Below are 20,050 nucleotides of genomic sequence, written 5' to 3' on the forward strand. Positions count from 1 at the left end.
CCAAAATAAATAAATATATAAATAAATAAGGGAAAGAAAAACATGTAGCTGGTCAGTTTATGATAGGCTATTAAAACACCTATAAACACCTTATAGGCTAGGAGTCTTTTTGCTTATATTTCCATTTTAAATGTAAGGGTTTTGCATAAAATAATAAAGTAGTTTAAATTTAATAAATTATATTACTTTGCTGAATGAAAATGAAATTTTAAATGTAGAGCTTTATTAGTGTATTACTGCTGAGTGCAATGAAATATAGGTTATAGCCTATATTGTTTATTGCTAGCTATTATGTCCTGAAACAGGCAACGGTTTCCTTTACTTAAGATAACTGAATGATATGCAACATCCTTAAATTATTCTCTTAAATAAAGGGGAAGTTTCTATCAAGTGTCATATATGGAAATGTTAATATGTTTCAGGTCCATCTTCAGAGATTTTCTGGATTGCATCAATTTAAAAAAAAATTTAAAATAGTTTAAACTACTACTTTTTACATATTTAAAACATGTTAAATTAAAGCTCTCAAGCTGGAAATGCAAATGAAATAGCTGCTTTTTTCAGTCAGTTTTTCTTTCCTTAGCAAGGCCAAGGTTAGGAAAAAAAAAGGTTGGTGACTGCTGATTTAATGTGATTTGTTTTAGCTCTTTTAAATGTAAATTGTCAAACTGGAATTGCAACCTACACATGATATGCATATAAAACTTTATAGGTATGCAGAAAGGTTGTTTTATTTTTTCCCTATCAAAGCCACTAAAAATTCCCATGCAAGCAAGCTGTCCCTGCTGAATGTTTATGGTGTTTGTTTTGTTCTGACCCTCACGTCGGATTTGAATTTCTCATCATGTGGTGAGATACAATTGCTGACAGCTTCTCACTCTCTTCTGCACGGCACACATTTCATTCCAAGTGTCGTTTCTTGCACTTTCAAAGCATCTCTCGCTTATGGGAGGCTGTAGGTTTTGGCAGGTGTATTGCTTCAACACGATTTCTTTGGAAAGGGAAGAGCGAAGGCGATCAAGAGATCATTCTAAGCCTCTCCTGTAGATGTGAAAGGAACAAAGCGTGTACCTCTCAGGAAAGGTAAAGAACATGATCGTAAGTTAGCTCGATTTCTCCATCGTGATATCTGCTGCGCTATATCACCAACTCACCTCAATGGAAAATCCTTGTACAGCACTTCTAAACTTTGAAGCATTCGGAGGACAAGCAACACAGAGAAGGTGTTACTTTTCTAACAGTTTTCTAAACTCAGTGCAAGTTTGGTTTAAAACTGTTCATAGTCACACAGTTTTTGTAAACAAGTATTTTTAGCTATTGTTGAGGAAAAAAAAAAAAGCTGCTGTCTTCCTATCCAGACAGTGAAAAGCCGCTCTCACAGGACACGTCCTTCTGTTTAACAAAAGTTAGACAGGGTGAGATGAAATGGAATAAAACGCAGGTGTTTTGAGATATGTTTCTGGGTGAATTATTTATAACTTGATTTAGCATCCACAAAAAATACAAAATAAATAAATAAAAATACAACACTTGGGGTGTTCAACACTAGGAAAAAAAACTGCATAAAAGCTGATATTATCTATAGCTGAATATATACAGGAGAAGTCAGAATTATTAGCCACATTACTAACACATATACATATACATAATGCGCAGGTTAAACAAAATTATTTCAGTTTTAATGTCACTATTAGAATATTTAATAATATTTTAATGTTTAAAACATTAGAATTCAGCATGTAAATAAAGTCAGACTGTCTCTGTAGTCTATGAGGTTCCCCCGTTTGATAGGTGGAAGTCACCCAGATCTTCAAGTCCCCACTTGGCATGCACTTTAAAAAGAAATAAAATGACTTATTTTCAGATATATTAAAAAAAAAAAGCCCTTAAAAAATATTTGTCTGATTTTCACAACTCAGACCTACAATTAGAGGGATACAAAGTTAGCGTTAGCTCTACTGTAAAAGATCTAGGTGTCATATTAGACAGCAATTTAACCAACTAACCAACTTGTTTTTTCCTTGCCACTGTTGCCACTGGCTTACATGTTTCGGGATCTGTAGAGTTGCGCATCGATGGATTGCTCTTCAGTGTTTGAACTCTCAGTAGTGATTATTAAACCACACTGAACTGAGCTACTGAACTGAACTTAAACTCTGAAAACTAAACTGCACTGTTTCAATTTACCATTATTTTTGTGAAGCTGCTTTGACACAATCTACATTGTAAAAGTGCTAAACAAATAAAGGTGAATTGAATTGAATTGTTTCAATAAAATGAGCAGAAACCCTGGTCCTTTCTTGACCAGTATAGAGTGATAGTCCCCTATTTGTAACATAGACGTGTATGAGTATGACAAATAGCACTGTTGCAACGTAACCCTATAAGCTGAATATTTGTGCCTTAATTATTAAAAAATATCATACTTTTTTTTATTTTTAAAACAAAATACATTTGTGAAATGTAATGTTTGACTTACAATCTCAGTTATAAACATAGATTTCCTCTAACATCTTTAATTGTGATTATCACCGTGCTCTGAAATATTTTGAGCTGCTTCGCTGTGTATTTATAAAACATTATACTACTTTTTTTTATTTTAGATAAAGTAATCTAAACTACTTGAAATGAGAAGCAACACCACATTAGATATTAAGACATATTTTTTATAGATTCTTGAACATTAGCAGAATTCATGAATATAAGAGTTATTTTTCTTCATGGACTCGCAGATTTTTAAACTTGAACTTGTTTATACCCAGAAAAAGGGAAAACCATCTGGCAAATTACAAGCAACACGTCTTCGGCATATGTAGCAGTGCAGCTCAAAAATATATCTTGTTTCGACTTTCTAGGCCTTTCAGATACCTCAAAAATAGAGCAAAATACTTAATAATTCAAAGTATGAGATTTCTTGCGGTCTAAAAAGTACACAGTGAGACAACTTGCTATCCATTTGGGAAAAGAGCTTATGAATGAGGTCTAAAAGAGGATTTAACAGTTCACTGGACTGTTTTTGAACTCATCAACGTGTGTTCATGTCTAAAATCATATAAAACAAAGTCTGTGTACTGTATGTGTGTGTGTGTGTGTGTGTGTGTGTGAACTGCTATAATTGATTGCATTGTCTCTCTCTTTGTGCCTCTTGTCCAAATTGTCAGCTAAAGTTCACTGGAATGAGTCAAAGCAAATATCACTCTGGCCTTTTGTTCCTTTTCCCCTCCGATCAGCCCACGGTCCAGACAGACAATAACAGGGGGATTGTCTTTACCTGATGAAAGAAAAGAGATTTAGTCTTTCCCAGAATTTCAGCTTTTTAAGTTTTGATTCCTAACCATGCTGCCCTTAAAGTCAGCTTGAACTGTAAGTTGCCAAGACTTTTATTTCAGTATGTTGATGTACTTCCAACTGACTTATAATATTGAATAGAGGGCAGAGTTTTTTTGCACATCATTCCCTTGTAGCAAACTAACAGTAAGAGGGGTGTTAAAATTAAAAAAATATTGTGGCTGAAGCTGTCAAACTGATGTCAGCAAATTTCCTGCCGACACATTAAATACAAACAGTACATAGAACCTGAGGCCATAATTTTAATATTTGATGTTAAATCATCTTAGGTTTTAATTAAGTTAAGACAAATATGATTGCATTGGCTATGCTTCCTGCTTGAAGTTTAGCCCTTTAGACCATGTTCTGGACCGTTTCTCTGTGTTTCTAAATAACAACCACTGTACATGTCTGTATATTTAGGCTAAAACACTGCCTTATTTATTTATTTATTATTATTATTTTTTTATTTTTTTTATTTATCGGTGCTTCTATGTTTTACTTTCATTTTAGTTGTCTTTTATTTATTTATTTTTACTTTTAATTGCACTAAAGTTTACAATGCTAATAAGTTTTTAATAATTATTGTAGGAATGCTTTGTTTTGTTATTTCATCTTCATTTACATGTAGCAGGGTATTTACAGCTACTGTATATTTCTGTTTGTTCACATCCTGTTTTTTTGCCCTGGGGGCAAATTGCTGCTAAACCTAAAAAACATTTATTTTATTTTTTTTATCCCTTTGTCTTGCCGTGACAGTAATGGTCATTTTGAAGTTTTACCCACTCTATGTCCTCCAGGTTGAGGGTTGAGCACTGGGCTAACTAAACACCTGGTAAAAATTGGATGTTACAAAACACCAACCTGGTGCAGCTAAATATCAAGTTTGATATAAACGGCCCTTGGAGTAAGTAAGTAAGTAAGTAATATAGAGGGCAGTATCTATATGTTTTGTATGAATTGGTATTAGGTTTTAGATCAGATAAAGATGAACTTATTTATTTATATAAAATATTTATTTATTTATTTATTTATTTTTTATTTGAATCCAAATGGGTGCAACAGGGAAGTGTTGTGGGTTGGGAGTGGTCCTAAAAAAAACAAAAAAAAACAAAACAAAAAAAAACTACTATATGTTTCATGTCTGACATGTCTGTTAAATAAAAAACACAGGAAAAGACGAACATTACAAATGCAGAAGCAAATGGTCAGACATTAATTGAAGACTTCCAAAACAAATGTTTGTTTGTTTTTTCAGCCGATTAACTTGCACTGATAAATTGTTCACCCATAGAATACCAAGGTGTGCACACTCAGAAATAAAGGTACAGACTCTGTCACTTTTAATAATGTACACGCTTGTTTCATACACGTGAACATTAGTACATTCCAAGCAGACAGACAACATCAAAAGATGTTAATATTAGGTTAGATTTAGGTTGCCAGCTTCTGAGGACAATGTTATTTTGACTTCCAATAGAGGTGTGAAATGACATTGATATTTTGTTGATTTTTGGTTTTGGGAAAGTGATCAAAATCGAGCCAACATCTAAAACCAACGACATATTGACATCTAAAACTGACATTTATTTGTCAGGTATGGCAACCAAAATCGAAAAACAGATTGACGTCATTGTGGCAATGGCTACACAGCGTCAAACTGTAACATCATTTGACTGTATATATTTGGTTGATTTTAGGTTACGTTGAAAAGTAACAAAAATGTAACACCTGTCTGACTATGGACATTGGCTTGAGCCAAACATTGGGTTCTGATGTCAACCCGATTTTCATTTCCAAACAAAATGCCACGTCACCATGATGTTGGGGTACAACATCAATCTGAGGTCATGTTGATGTCCTGTGCCTGCTAGGTATAGAATAAACTATTGTTCTGTTAGGGTTCACATGTGTACCTTTAAGGTTTTCTTTTGTACATTTAAGGTACTATGTGCTACACATTTGTACATTTTAGGTATTAATATGAACCTATTACCTTTTAGAAACGAAATTGTGCCGCCCTAGTGACAGACCTTTATTCTATACCTTTATTTTTGAGAGTATGCTAGCAAAAAAACCATTGTACATTTTGATTTTACACGAACTTTAAAGGGCCATGACACCCCCCTCTTTCGGTTAAAGTCTACTTCAGAATTTTTTTAAAAGATGCATGATTAATGGGCGTGGAGCTCTGCGAGCATCGGGCAGGAGTGGGCGTGGCCAGCAGGGGAGAAGGGGAGCGAATAACTGCTGTTGTCAGTTAGCTCACAAAATGAGACACAAAGAGGAGACGCATGAGTTTATAGTTTACAAAGTTAAAATGCAAAGAAATGAACAGTGATTTAATGCCCTGCTACATTTGTTATTCGTAATTTCATATACAGACAACCACAATTTATATCATTATAAAGATAAGTGTGTTCATGTAAACTATAAATGAGGACTTCTCCCTCAATCCCCGTATCCAGCAGATTCAGTGCAGCAGGTCTCCTGACCTGTCTATTTTAACCATTAACCCTGCTGGTAATCTGGAGGATTTAGGCAAACACAGCAGCACAGTGATGTGTCTGAATGTGAACGAACTCCTGATAAAAGGCAGCGTCCGCCATTCTCTAATTCTCGTGCTGCTCTCCCGACAAAAATGCTAGCAGCACACACTCAGCTTTGCTGTATGATCGGCCCTGACAAGATCGCGGGGAAAACATGCAACAAACCCCGTGGATGATGGAAACAAACGCATATGAGCCTTCATGAACGGCTAAATACTGTGCCGTGGTTTCCGTGTCTCTCAGCTCGGGCTTGACACTGGCAGGTCTGGCAGGTCTCATGAATAATTAAGCAGCCGGCTCTTCTCATAGGATAAGAAAACTCCGCTATGAATAATAATGAGAAACCGACGCATCATCATTGGACTTGCAGTTCTGCGCTACGTCGCAGATTTTGATCCCGCCCCAAAAATCATGTTAAACCCGAAGCTGAAATTAGCTGACAAAAGCTCAAAATTATCCAGTTTTCCCCACAAATAAAGCTGACAGGTGCTAACATTGTCTTAACTGATGCTCAACACACACACATCTGTTAATATAAAAAAAAAGTTCTCCGGGGTGTCCTGAACCTTTAAGGAAGCTACTGCTTTCTTCAACATGTGTGCGTGTGATATTGGGACCGTTGGTGCGATGGACTGATGCGCTTTTGACAGTTTGTGATCCAATTTTTTTTGTCAGTTTGTTTTCCTTTCTTTGGTGCGCACAGATCAGAAAAACCAAGAATGAAAGCAGAACCAATCTGTCTTCAAAACAAATCTAATTCCTCTACATCTGTTCATCAAAATGACCCCCTGTGGATGCCATTTCAAATCTTCCTCCAGCAAAAATCAATCAGGATCTTGCGGAGTCTTACGTATGTAACAAGTTTGCCAAATATGTGTTATTAGAGAAACCGATTAAGTCGACATCGCTATTTCACTCGTCTTTCATCCAGCAAACGCAAGACAACGACCTGTTTTTGACCGAATGTGCCGTGCAGCATTGATTCTTTCGACTGAATCACTCAAACATCACCTCCTCTCAGTGTTCACAATACATATTATTCTCCGCCGTACTAAAGCTCTTTCTCTATCAGTCACTTTGCTGTCAGTCCAGATTCGGTGGACCAGCTGCTCACCAGGCTGTTGCTCAGACGGACGTCAGTTCTCTGTGTTTCACCGGTTTGCTAATTGTTCCCAATGCTTTCTGTCACCTAATTATGCTTCTATTAAAGTAATGAATTCTCTCTTTATTCTTTTAATGCCATGAAGTGAAAAATAAAAGAGTGGAAATGAACAAAGACTCCAATCTGAGGGAGCAAAAACCTCTCAAACTGGAAGAGGTTTCTCGTGTGGAGATGAAATGCATCGCTGAGTGATCGGATAAGTGAAGTACGGTGTGGACAGCAGGTTAAGTGTTTAGTGAGAGACATATGTCGAAAACTGGAATCAAAAAGATTTTTATAATCACTCTTAAGTTGGCATAAAACAGAAGTTGCGATAGTCTAGTCTTCTGATGTATAATTGAGTAAAAAAGACTTCTTGAATTAGAAATCCCTTACAGGAAAAATGACATGAGCTTCACTTACGCAATTAAAAATTTAAATCAAGTGGGACATTTGTTTAAGATGATGAAGTACCTAAACAGTTTCTTAATTATTTATTTTTGTTTATTTTATATAATTATTCCAATTTAAGATGTGGTGATATTGGAAACCAAAATGCACTATATAACCACTGTAAAATCTCAAAACTCCAACCTCAAGTCTATTTTTTGCACGTTGATTAAAGTGTGTAAAAAAAAAAAGCTCTGGTAAGGTATGTTTAGATGCTACTGTAGTTTGCTGGTCTCAATGCTCAAGAGTCAGGACCAGCAAATGAGCTATATTGAGACCAGGAAACCTGCATTAACAACTACCTCACCAGCATATGCTGTTTTTTTTTTTTTTTCACCATGGAAAGGAAACAAAAATCAAAAAGTAATAATGATGCAGCACCTAATCGATCAAACTTTATAATGTGTAATTAATTTATTTTTCAAAAATCAGAGGGTTACATGCACACCCATTTTAATGGGAAGCAAATGGCAGCAGTGGAGATTTGAAAACGCACTTGAAAATCTATTTTACGTTATTGTGTTTTTAAGTACACTGTAAAACCCAATAAGTTAAGGTAACTCCGACCATTTGAGGATACCAATTGCAACAAACCATTTAAGTTCAAAAACTGATCCTAATGAGTACTGTGAGCTTAATCCATTTGAGTAAATGAAGCAATTTGAGCACAGTAAAACCCAATAAATGAAAACAACTCAAACCAACTGAGTACTGTAAAACACAAGTTAAGGTAACTCAAACCAGTTGAGGAAACCGATTGCAACAAACCATTTGAGTAAAAAAACTAACCCATTTGAGTACTATGAACTTACTTCATTCAAGTTGAAGCAATGCGGTATTTAATTAACTCATTACCTTTAACACTGAGTTCAAAACATTTTTCAAATTAGCAGAATTAACTTTCAGTCAATTTTAAGTTAACTACACTCATTTCATTCGATTGACTGTTAAATACAATTGACCGTGTAATACAGGTAGAACTCAGTGATGCAAATCATGATTCTTATCATCCCTATTAGCATAACAATACAAAACATAAGGACACGTCATTCTACATGACCTGTAAATAACCAAATAAATATATAATACCACTTGTAACATCCATGGCCGTTAAAAAAATAATGGAATAATGGAAAAAAATCAAATTAAACTTAAAAACATTACTTACCAAGAAATCAACAGGTTAACGTGTAATATATGTATATATTGCATTTTGAACTCAAATATTTGCACACAAACATGAAAATTATGAGATCATTAATTCTCCCTTATGTGGTTTTCTATAGTATGAACAAAATGCAATTCAGGTCAATGGATGCTAGCAACCAACATTTTTTTTTTTTTTTTTTGAATATCTTCATTTTCAACAGAAAAAAAGAAACTTAAATAGCTTTTGAACAAGTGAAGGGTGATCAAATTATTAAGAATTTTAGTTTTGGGGTGAACTATTCCTTTAAGGTTTCTGTGGAGATGACTTACAACAGGCATGACAAACCCTGATCCTGGAGATCAACTTTCCTGCGGATTTCAGTTGCAGCATATCAAGCAAACCCACCTGTAATTATCAAGTGCAGTTCAGGTCCTACAGCACAGGTCTCAAACTCAATTCAAGGGCCGCAACTCTGCAGTTTTGCTCCAAACCTAATCAAACACAGCTGATCCAACTAATCAAGGTGTTCAAGACTACTAGAGACCATTAAGGTGTGAATTGGAGGTGGTTGGAGCTAAACGATGCAGAGATGTGGCCTTCCAGGAATTGAGTTTGAGACCATTGCTATAACATATATGCTCAGTAAGTGTTTTCATATATACTATAGCTTTATTATATACTATATATTTATTTTGTTGTGTTAAATTAAATTGTTCACTTTAAAAGCAGGAGTTAAAAAAGGGCTATGGTACAAAGTTTGAGTAAAACGTACAAACAAAAGTTCAACTGAGTAATGTAAAGTAAACTTGAGATGAACAACTAAAATTACTTAGCATTGACTTAACTCCTTATAAAAAATATGCTTAAAATCATCCTTATCCCAAAATGTAGCAATTGTCCAATACTATTTCTAATACCCTTAGTGTTTATTAATTTATCAATGTCTTCCATATCAAATCACAGTAATGCACTTAAAATGGGGAATACAAGATGTTCATGCTGCGCTGCTGTCTCTAATAGCAATATGTCATATACAGTAGCTCATAGTAAATGCACACCCTGAAGGAAACTTAAAATCTTTACCTTATATATATATATATATATATATATATATATATATATATATATATTTTTTTTTTTTTTTTTTTTTGGCTAACAAAAGTGTTCATTGGGGTTTGTATGATTATAGTTGAACCACTAAAGCCATGTGGAATTTTTAGATAATATTTTAATATCTTTTTGGAACTTTGAACATCCCAAGACCACTTCCCGGGAGACACAAAACATCATAAGATGTGAATATTACAGTAGGTTAGATTTAGGTCACAAGAGCCCAAATACATTGTCATCCAATATGACATAGATATTTGGTTGATTTTAGGTTGTGTTGGAAAGTGACCAAAATTCAACTTTGAGCCAAAATCATAAACCAATGACATGTTGACATCAAATACGGACATTTGTTCATCAGGTATGGCAACCAAAATCCAACATCTGATAGACGTTATAGTGGTAATATCCACACAACGTCAAGCTTTAACATCAATAGACATTGATGTTTTGTCATTTTTAGGTTTTGTTGACTGACGTTAGGTTCTGACGTCAGGTCAACATGATTTTCAATTCCACCCACAATACAACGTCCCAGGTCAGTGGGATACAACGTCAATCTAATGTCATGTTGATGTCCTGTGCCTGCTGGGTTCTGTCTATGGAGGCTGAGAGAGGTCTCTGATTTCAGCCAAAATGTCTCAATGCGTGTTCAAAAGATGAACAAAGCTCTCAGGGGGTTGGAATAGCAAGAAGACGAATAATAAAAACAGAATTGTTGACATGAACTAACTCTTTAAAAACCTGAAAGCGAAACCTGCTAAATAAAATTGATGTAAGTTTTACTTTCAAAAGTTTTCTATTCTGCTGCGTGGAAAAACAGCAAAAAACACTTAAGATGCAATAAGTGAATGTTTATCTTACTAATTGCTTCTTAATGACTTTTGTTAATGCATGTGCATTTTACCAACTTTGTCTTTTTTTTTTTTAATCTTCTTCCCTTCACCCTCTCCTCCATGTGTTGACACTTGACTTGTATTCATTTGCTCTCAACAGTGTTTTGATAGACACAGTGGGTGTTTCCTGTAATGAATAATAATCACTTCAGAACAGGATCTCACCTCCACACGCACACAGCTGATGAGATACACTTCATTTTCACACTGGCAACATGTGGCAATATATGCTTGTAATTGTGTTTTCCAAAGACGTCCAAAGCAACACTCTGACTGCTTGCTATAATTATTAAAAGAAATTGAAATAATAATAATCTATCATTTCTTTAAGGAGTTTAAATGCTACTTTTTCCACAATAAATAAAAATAAAAAAATAAAATCAACAAAAAATGGTTAATTTAAGAATGTAAGAAAAAGATAGCCTCATTTTAAATATTTCCTAAAATTAAACAGTAGAGTTTGATCATTTTTGAATCCATTCTGCTGATCTCTGGCTCGGTGTCCCAAATTGCATACTATGCAACCTAAATAGTATTCGAAAATATAAATAGTATGCCCCAAACCACAGTAAGTTGAAAAGAGTATGCCAAGGATTCAAATGATTTACTATTTCCGGTAAAAATTACTTTTAATAATAACTCTGACATCTAAAATTACCCACAATACATTGCACATTGGACATGAATTTGATTAGAACTACAAACCCGGGTAAAAAGTATAAATAAACTACAAACATGGCAGATACACAACACCAACCGTCAAGTAGAAAGGTTTCGGTAGAGTTGTTTGAATGACTATTAATATCTAGCCAACTGGAGAATATTTAAAGCACACTTTCTGTGTAATACTTCATCTTCAGCAACAACGTAAACTTGTATCAAGATTTGTTTGGACATTAACTTGTAAATGTATAATTCTCCAAAGACCTGAGGAGATTTCTCTGCATGAAAGACTTGCAGAATGGCAGATTATCCTACAGCGTTTGCTCCAAAAAGGTAGGTAATTAAATATGAAAGAAATGTGGATGATGTGTCGAGATGATTGACAGGGCATGCAACTAAGCAACATAACGATCTGTAGCAAGGAAGTAGTATGTCCCAAAGTTTGCGTACTCTTGTTACACCCTTAAAAGTATATACTTTTCCTTTACATCAGGGGTCACCAATCTCGGTCCTGGAGGGCCAGTGTCCCTGCAGAGTTTAGCTTCAACTTGCCTCAACACACCTGCCTGAATGTTTCAAGTATACCTAGTAAGGCCTTGATTAGCTTGTACAGGTGTGTTTGATTGTGGTTGGAGCTAAAATCTGCTGGACATCTGCCCTCCATGAACAAGTCTGGTGACCACTGCTTTACATAAAAAGGTTGTAGTATATGTATGCAAACTGGGACGCACCATGGGTTTGGCATCACGTTTAGCTTAGTTTAGCATAAATCATTGAACTGAATTAGACTATTAGCATCTTGCTAAAAAAAAAAAAAAAATTGAGTTTTGATCATTTTCCTATTTAAAGTTTAATGGAAAGTTACGCAGGGCCAGAAAATGGTCCACAGGAGTCTCCAGTATTTCAGACTTTTTGTCATTTATCCCAGAAAACACCCGGTCCTCAGCAGTTTGGTACAGTCTGTGAAACCTGGTATAGGATCTGATCGCAGGGGCCAGCCGAAACACGATTCATAGTAGTTAACTTACTAACCCCACAGTATACACAGTACCCAGTTCACAACAGTGTAATTCAGACACCTCAACCCCAAACCTAACCCCCCCTTGGCTGCTGCACATGTGTAGGAACAGCTGACGGTAGCCTTAGCAACAACAAACAGCAATGAAATGCGAGCTCACAAACGCATTTAAATTTGTGTTTTCAACGTGGCATTAGACACGACATGAGAATATAATGAGTTAACCTGATACAGTACAAGCAGTTACAGTACAAGTAACAAAACACAATTAAATTCATAATTTGCAAAAGAGAAAACAAGGAGGCAACCATTTTAATCGCACTTTCTTACACTTGTGAAATGGTGAAAGAAACTGATACATGATCAACTGATTCATGTACTGACATAGTCCCTTACATCAATAATCTTTTCTGATCCTTCCTTTAACAAATGGCCAACGAATCTCTCGTTGTACGTGTGTAGATTCCAGAAGCACTCGAACAGCACAAGGCTGGGCTATAAAGCTGAGATATTTTTGCAAAAATAAACCTACTTACTCTTCACAGTTTCATCTTTGGGTAGAGAAAATAACACTAACTTTCCCTCACACTTCCAATAACATCCAGCTGAGCACAGCTTGACTTGATTCAACCAGAGTCTGCACATTGTGTCTTTGTCTTCGCTGTGCAAGTGGGCGGGGCCGCAAGTTTAAATTTTATTGGGTTTGCATGCAACAACTGGGCGAGGCTTAAGTTTCATATCAACTTCAGGCCAAAATGGCTAAAAACTTGCTATCAAGACGATTTATTTGAAGAAGGAGTCAACTCTTTTATTAACGAATCAATATTTTAAAACGCTTTGCACTTTCAGATTTAAGTCTTAACTGGATATTTCACTTCACTTAGAGCATTGTTAAACAATACATGGAAGGTGATTCTCAAAAACCCATAATAGGGGCTCTTCAAGTATTCGATCGAAAAGCTAGCAGTCTAGTCTGATTCAATGATTTATGCTAAGCTAAGCTAAACGTGCCCCTGTCTGTAACAGCCAGGCCAGATTCCCCCCACTCTAAAGCTGCGGTCACACTAGAGTGTATGTGTGCGAAATTCTGTCATGCGGAGCTGCGAAAAGGGGCGGGATCAAACAAGATTATTAGGCATTAAAAAAAGTGAGCGATTGCTCCATGTTTTAAATTTCTGTCCAAAGAAGTAATGTTTTGATCCTCGACTGGTCTCACGCAGTCAAGTGATGCGATTTCGCAGGTCAGAGTTCACCAAGCTTGAACTTTGCACCGCAGCAACCTGCGAAATTTCACGCATGACAATACGTTTCCGGGTTTGACGCATTCGCGTGCATATGAATGGAAGTCTATGGGAGGAAAAGCCCAGTGTGACCGCAGCTTAAGTCACCGCAATCATTCCAATAACAGTCCCCTGCTTTTTTGATTAGCACAACACCTGGATGTCAACCCCTAGTCATCACCTCCCCCCACTCAGTGTCCGGCCTTGTTGCGACTTGAAGGACAACACTCTCCTCACAGTCAGAGTTGATTACCTATTTCAAAGTTTACTTACCTTTCTCGTCTCCTATGATCTCCAGTGTCTGCATTTCTACTACCAAGTGTGGTTTCTCCTGGTCCCTCCTCTGGTTGTTGTCGATATCTCCGAGAACGTCCATTTGTGTTTCTGGATCATCTATCTCCTCCGATCCAGCTGCATCTGCCATCACCATCTTCCTAAAATATTTATCTCCATTGAGGATTGTTTACAATATGCCATCCATTCAATAAGCTGTTATTAAACTTTAGTTTGGTATGCGTGTCAATCTGTGACACTGCCAGACCTGGAGATAATCTGAATGGGTTCAAAAATGGTTCAACTCAACTGTGGGGCTTGTAAAATGAGCCTGTAGAGTATTTATTTATGGCACATTCACATTGCTAATATAAAGCAACATAATCTCATTCCTACAGTATCAATGGAGAGCTGTCGATTTGCATCAACACTGACCATTACAGCAAAATGAGATGTGGAATTTCATGAAAATAAATCAATAAAAAAGAAGGCTATCTTGACATAGCACGCCAATCATCTTGAGTGCAAGACAGAACAGATAATTTATGGAGCGACTTCACTCTTCTATATGATTTGTCTGTAAATATATACAGAGATATAATAAACTGATGCATTCAGAAGAAACTGTCTCTGCGAGTCTGCATCACACATTGAGAGTTCTTGTTGATTATATGATGCAATGAGCGGTTAAGATGCAGTTCCTCTGCACACAGTTTATTATTAGGAAAAAAGGGGAAACTATTATTTTTATTATTATAATTAATATAATTTTTATTAATGACTAGATCATTTTGTCAAATCAAATTCAGATGATGCTTTAAAACTTTTCTGCAGGATGTGCTTGCATTTCTATTGATCATTAATCTGGATAATGATTTAATGTACTAGCACTGCTGGAAAGGTATTGAAAAGGTATGTTAGTCTTGACGTGAATTTATTTTCGCGTTTGCACTCTCCACAAATTCACAAGCTACAAAGATGATCAAAAACACACATTATATATATATATATATATATATATATATATATATATATATATATATATATATATATATATATATATATATATATATATATAATCACTTATGACTAGAAACAGGAAAATTGGCCCTCATGACAGACAAGTATGGCAACAATATAACACAGGACAAGAACTAAATTCAGTGGTTTAAATACACAAGACATGATTAAACTGATTATAAAACAAGAGTGAGAAATGGTGGGAAAATAAAACAAAAGAATCGCATGACATAACAAAAGCACATGGAATAGTAGACATGAAAAACACATAAGCCTGACATTTATATCATCTGACAAAATATTTTTTTAATCATACAGACTACTGATATGACCCTGGTCTAGGGTCAAGGACGTAACATAAAAAAAAAAAAAAAAAAAAAAAAAAAAAACACTGGACAAATAAAAATCCCTTTTAAGAACCCTTAAGGGATAAAAGATATAAGTGATTCACATAGGCTAACACATATGAATTATATATTTTTTAGATAATTTAAAGAGAATAGTAAACAGTGTCGAGTTTCGATCTTTTTTCATGATGTACTGTATAAACAAGTTAAACAATATTATTTCATAAAACTAAAACGATTACTTTTTATTTACACATAATCACAGAATTATTACTGTTGCTAAGTATACGCTTGTAAAATGATTAGTTTTCATCACCCATGGTACTTTATAAAGTTAGCTTAGAAATAAAAAGCACTTGTTGCCACGTTAGCATAGAATTAGCTTCAGTTGTGTTTCTTTAAAACAAGTTGCATTTTGTATCAAATTATTTAAAATTACTAAACACTGTTATAACCTAACACTGAAAAAAAGTTTTAAGCACTAAATTATCAAAGTATACTGTACACAAGCAGTAAAAACCTTACCTTTCTGACTAAAATCCAAACTGTTTTGAAACACCAAAAATCTTTTTCTTCTTGTGATCTTCATAGCAGTTGGCAACCAGCTTTTTGGAGCATTACCGCCACCGTCTGGATTGGAGTTTGGATCAGAAGTTTATTCACACATATGTGTTTCTTATGAAACCAAACTTCTGCTTGAAGAAAAACACTCGGCACAGGAGCATGCTATCTTGAAAATAAGCGCATTTTACACCGTTTTCCCTAAATGCTGTATATAATCCATTTATAAATAATATTGTTTTGTTAGCGTCTAAACATTGGGACCATCCACACAAAATATTCTTATTATTTTGTTGCTGTTCTACCATGGATATTTTCTGAAATTATCATTAAACGTGGAGCTAACAAGTTACTAGATAAAATAAGAATTTAATAGGTTGTCATCAGTTAAACAAGCTGAGTCCATGCCAGAAGCGGCCTGGACTCTACAGACAGACTGAGGCCAGATATGGTTAACAGGAATCGGGCCTTTACAGCTGCATCCCAAACGCATGTGCGTAAGCTAGCTGCGGGCCACACTCGGCCCGGAAAACACTCACCAATGCCAAATCGGAGCCGGAAAAGCCGAAGGGCAGCCGAGCTCGGTCTGATTACTACCTGCTATCTGGGTTGGAGTTCGTTTTTTTTTTTTGTTTTGTTTGTTTGTATGTTTAATAAACCAAAATGTGAAGCCAAATACCTTGGAGAGGACCTTCAAAAAAAAAAAAAAATTATATATATATTTAAAATTATATATATATATATATATATATATATATATATATATATATATATATATATATATATATATATATATATATATAGTTTTATATCCCCTACCTAAACACCCAAACAAAACTAAATACACCTCATAAAATAACAGAAATTAAAATACATTAAACTACTCCTATTTCCCTGACTACATATAAACAAGTGAAAATATTTACAGAAAAGAAAACTGTGGCATGCAACCCCTACTGCTTCTAACCGTGTATATACAATGTACGATATTTACAATAACAACAAACAAACCTAAAACAAAATAACAAGGGAGAGGGTGAACAATGGATGGACAAACAACATTTAAACACACACCAAAGTGGGAATACATAATCAAAAATAACACTTGCAACATTTTTTTTTTTTTTTTTTTTTTTACAAAACCAAATGCCAAATCACAAACTAAACAACTTGCTCTCCTACTCCACACCCATTTGCCTTTTTTAAAAGAAGCCCTGCTTCACTTCAGCCAATCCAAGGGCACATTGTCTGCGTAATAACATCACAGACGATAAAGATAAAGGTTGAGATACGGAATGTTAAAATAACAAACATTTCAGTAAAGTAAACTTGTAATCTGGAGAAAACATGCTTTTTGACTTAGTGGCTCCAAAATCTTGACCTTGTCGCAATGCAATCTGGGAGTGAATTTCAAAGAACATTTCCTCAAAGAACAAAGATGAACTAACTGTAAAAATTATATAACTTAATGTCTGTATAATATCATTTAAAATGTTACATTTCAACTATGTAAAGCCTTTAAAAAATAATTTTATAAAATTTATAATAAATGTTAATAAATATCATCATAAGGAACACATATACAGGGTATTTACTTTTTTTATTTATTAGTAGTAGTTTATTCAAGTATTAACATTTCATTTAGTTAAATGTATCAGTTTATATATGTATTGTTTAATTAATATTAGTATATTGTCATAATGGTAATTCATATTGTTTAACTTATATTAGTAATTACATTTTAATTGTAGTAGTGGTAGTAGTAAAAATGTCAGTAAAAAATAAAAAAACACTGAAGACAATGCAATAATGTGTGTGTGTGTGTTTATATATATATATATATATATATATATATATATATATATATATATATATATATATATATATATATATATAATTTTTATATATATATACTACTAATAATAATATATTACATTAGCTATAGTAATAGAGGTAGTAGTAAAAAGTCTATCAATAGCCCCTTTTCACATTTCTGGGTTTCTCAATAGCGGAAGGCGTCATAGTTGAGTAAACTTAGAGCACAGTGAATGGAAGAGTACAACAAATATTTTTTTTACAACTCTATTTGCTGAAATAATCAAAGAAAAGCTCCACAATGGTGTTATCAAGACTTTCAGAAAGTGGAAAAAAATTGTGTAAGACTGTTGACGGCATCCACAGGAGAGAATATGGCAAATTTATTCTCAGCCCCATATACAGGTACGCCTCATTAGAAACAGTCCACTTCATTTTTTGTAATTTGACATAAATATGATATTATATATTCAAAACTGTAAAGAAATGTTTATAGTTAAAAAAAAAAAAAAAAAAATATATATATATATATATATATATATATATATATATATATATATATATATATATATATATATATATATATATATATATATATATATATATTATTAAAAACTTTTAAGGTTTTCAAATTATGATGACCTTTAAACATGTCATAACAGTGTTGTGACAAGGGTCCATTATAGTATAGTTCTAAAATATTTGCTATATTATTTAAAATGACAGTATCATCAGGAGGTTTTCTGCATCTGCAGCTCAGGCAGCACTCAAGCTTTGGATCGCAGCCTAAGAAGATAATAATCATAATTCAAGATGCAAAAGATGCTGAATATTACTTGCAAATTATTACTCTCTGATGTCCAGCTGTTTGGCTTAAGGCAACGTAGTTGGTCATTGTGGAAAATTCAAGGTTTAAGTATCCCATCATGCATTTGAGTCAACCGCCATTATCGCAGCGGTAGATTCTTTGGTCCCAAATGAATATTTCAACAGATCAAAAAAATGCATTAGCTCCCTTATTAAATGACTGTTATTATTAATTGTGAGAAATGAAATCAGTCTATTCACCAGGGAGAAGCCAGAGGTCTGTTTGGTATGTGAAGAGACACCACTTTTCCAAAGTCAGATCCTGTGAGCAGAGGCCAGACTGCACTGAGAGAGGGGAGATCGGGTCAAAATGGCATTTACAGCTCTGCCACTGACTCTGGATACATAAAAGGGTAAAAGAAAGTGAAACAGAGAGAGGACATTAAGAAATAGAGGGTCAATGTGTGCATTTTTTAAAATAAACATAATAATGAAAATCATTATTTTTTTGTGTTTAACTGGGTAGTACACCCCAAAACTAAATCTGATGTCATTATTTACTCCCTTCTCACTTGTTCCAAACCTGTTTGAATTTCTTTCTTGAATACAAAAGAAGATATTTGGAAAAAAAAGAAATCCTGCATTCGGGCGAATCAGTGGTGCAGTAGGTAGTGCTTTCGCCTCACAGCAAGAAGGTTGCCGGGTTGCTGGTTTGATCCTCAGTTCAGTTGGCGTTTCTGTGTGGAGTTTGCATGTTCTCCCTGCGTTCGCGTGGGTTTTCGCCGGGTGCTCCGGTTTCCCCCACAGTCCAAAGTCATGCGGTACAGGTAAATTTGTAGACTAAATTGTCCGTAGTGAATGAGTGTCTGTGTGAATGTGTGTGTGGATGTTTCCCAGAGATGGGTTGCGGCTGGATAAATGTGCTGGATAAGTTGGCAGTTCATTCCGCTGTGGCGACCCCGGATTAATAAAGGGACTAAGCTGACAAGAAAATGAATAAATGAATGAAAATCCTGGAATTCTTTAACTTCCATAGTTTTTGTTTTTCCTACTACGGATGTCAGTGGTTACAGATTTTCACAACAGAGGCTCATTGTGAAAATGTACCCCTGTCTAGATTTCTGGAGAGCATGAATTATGTAGCCAGAGCTGTGTATGACTGCATTTTGTCTTTCAACAGGGGATACGGGGTGGGTGGTACGATACCATCAAAAGCTTCTGTTTCTTTTCGCACTACCAGTGGACCACTTACCTTTTCCACTTCACTTTTACCACTTTTCTGCTATTACCAGTTTGCCCAGTGGCTCACCGCTTACGTCAGCAGACTTGAGATGCAGAGAGGAGTTGAACAAAGCAGCATTGACTCGTCTTTGGGGCTGGCTCAAGGAAATCCAGATGTTCTCTGACTGCAATAGTAAATTGGCCAATTTTAAAGCTGATAAAAACATGTGTACAGTCTGGTACAAAAGATAGTTTTAGTGCAAATAGTTAAAATTATATATAATTCATGACAACTGTGAGGGGGTGATTGTTTTTGTAACTTATCCATTTCATTTATATTAAGTTATATTAAGTCTGCATATTTAGGGCGTGACCACTTGAGTGACAGCTAGGTCTTGCTGCTCGCTGTCTAGTCACCTTAG

At 34.9% G+C, this 20,050-nt stretch overlaps 1 long non-coding RNA gene across 2 annotated transcripts; it reads right to left on the bottom strand.

Moving 5' to 3' along the window:
- Positions 1 to 1,456: 1,456 nt before the first annotated feature.
- On the bottom strand, positions 1,457 to 15,809 carry LOC147834860 (uncharacterized). Of its 2 annotated transcripts, XR_015502752.1 has the most exons (4): positions 15,750 to 15,809; positions 13,858 to 14,018; positions 3,143 to 3,271; positions 1,457 to 1,832 (listed from the first exon to the last, which is right to left on the bottom strand). It is a non-coding gene; the product is annotated as an uncharacterized LOC147834860 (long non-coding RNA). The 2 variants fall into 2 exon arrangements; XR_015502751.1 differs by lacking the exon at positions 1,457 to 1,832 and having other exon boundaries at positions 2,646 to 3,271.
- Between the last annotated feature and the right edge of the window lie 4,241 nt (positions 15,810 to 20,050).

The sequence above is a fragment of the Danio rerio genome, chromosome 11, assembly GCF_052040795.2.
Source record: "Danio rerio strain M-AB ecotype USA chromosome 11, GRCz13ab, whole genome shotgun sequence".
NCBI lineage: Eukaryota > Metazoa > Chordata > Actinopteri > Cypriniformes > Danionidae > Danio > Danio rerio.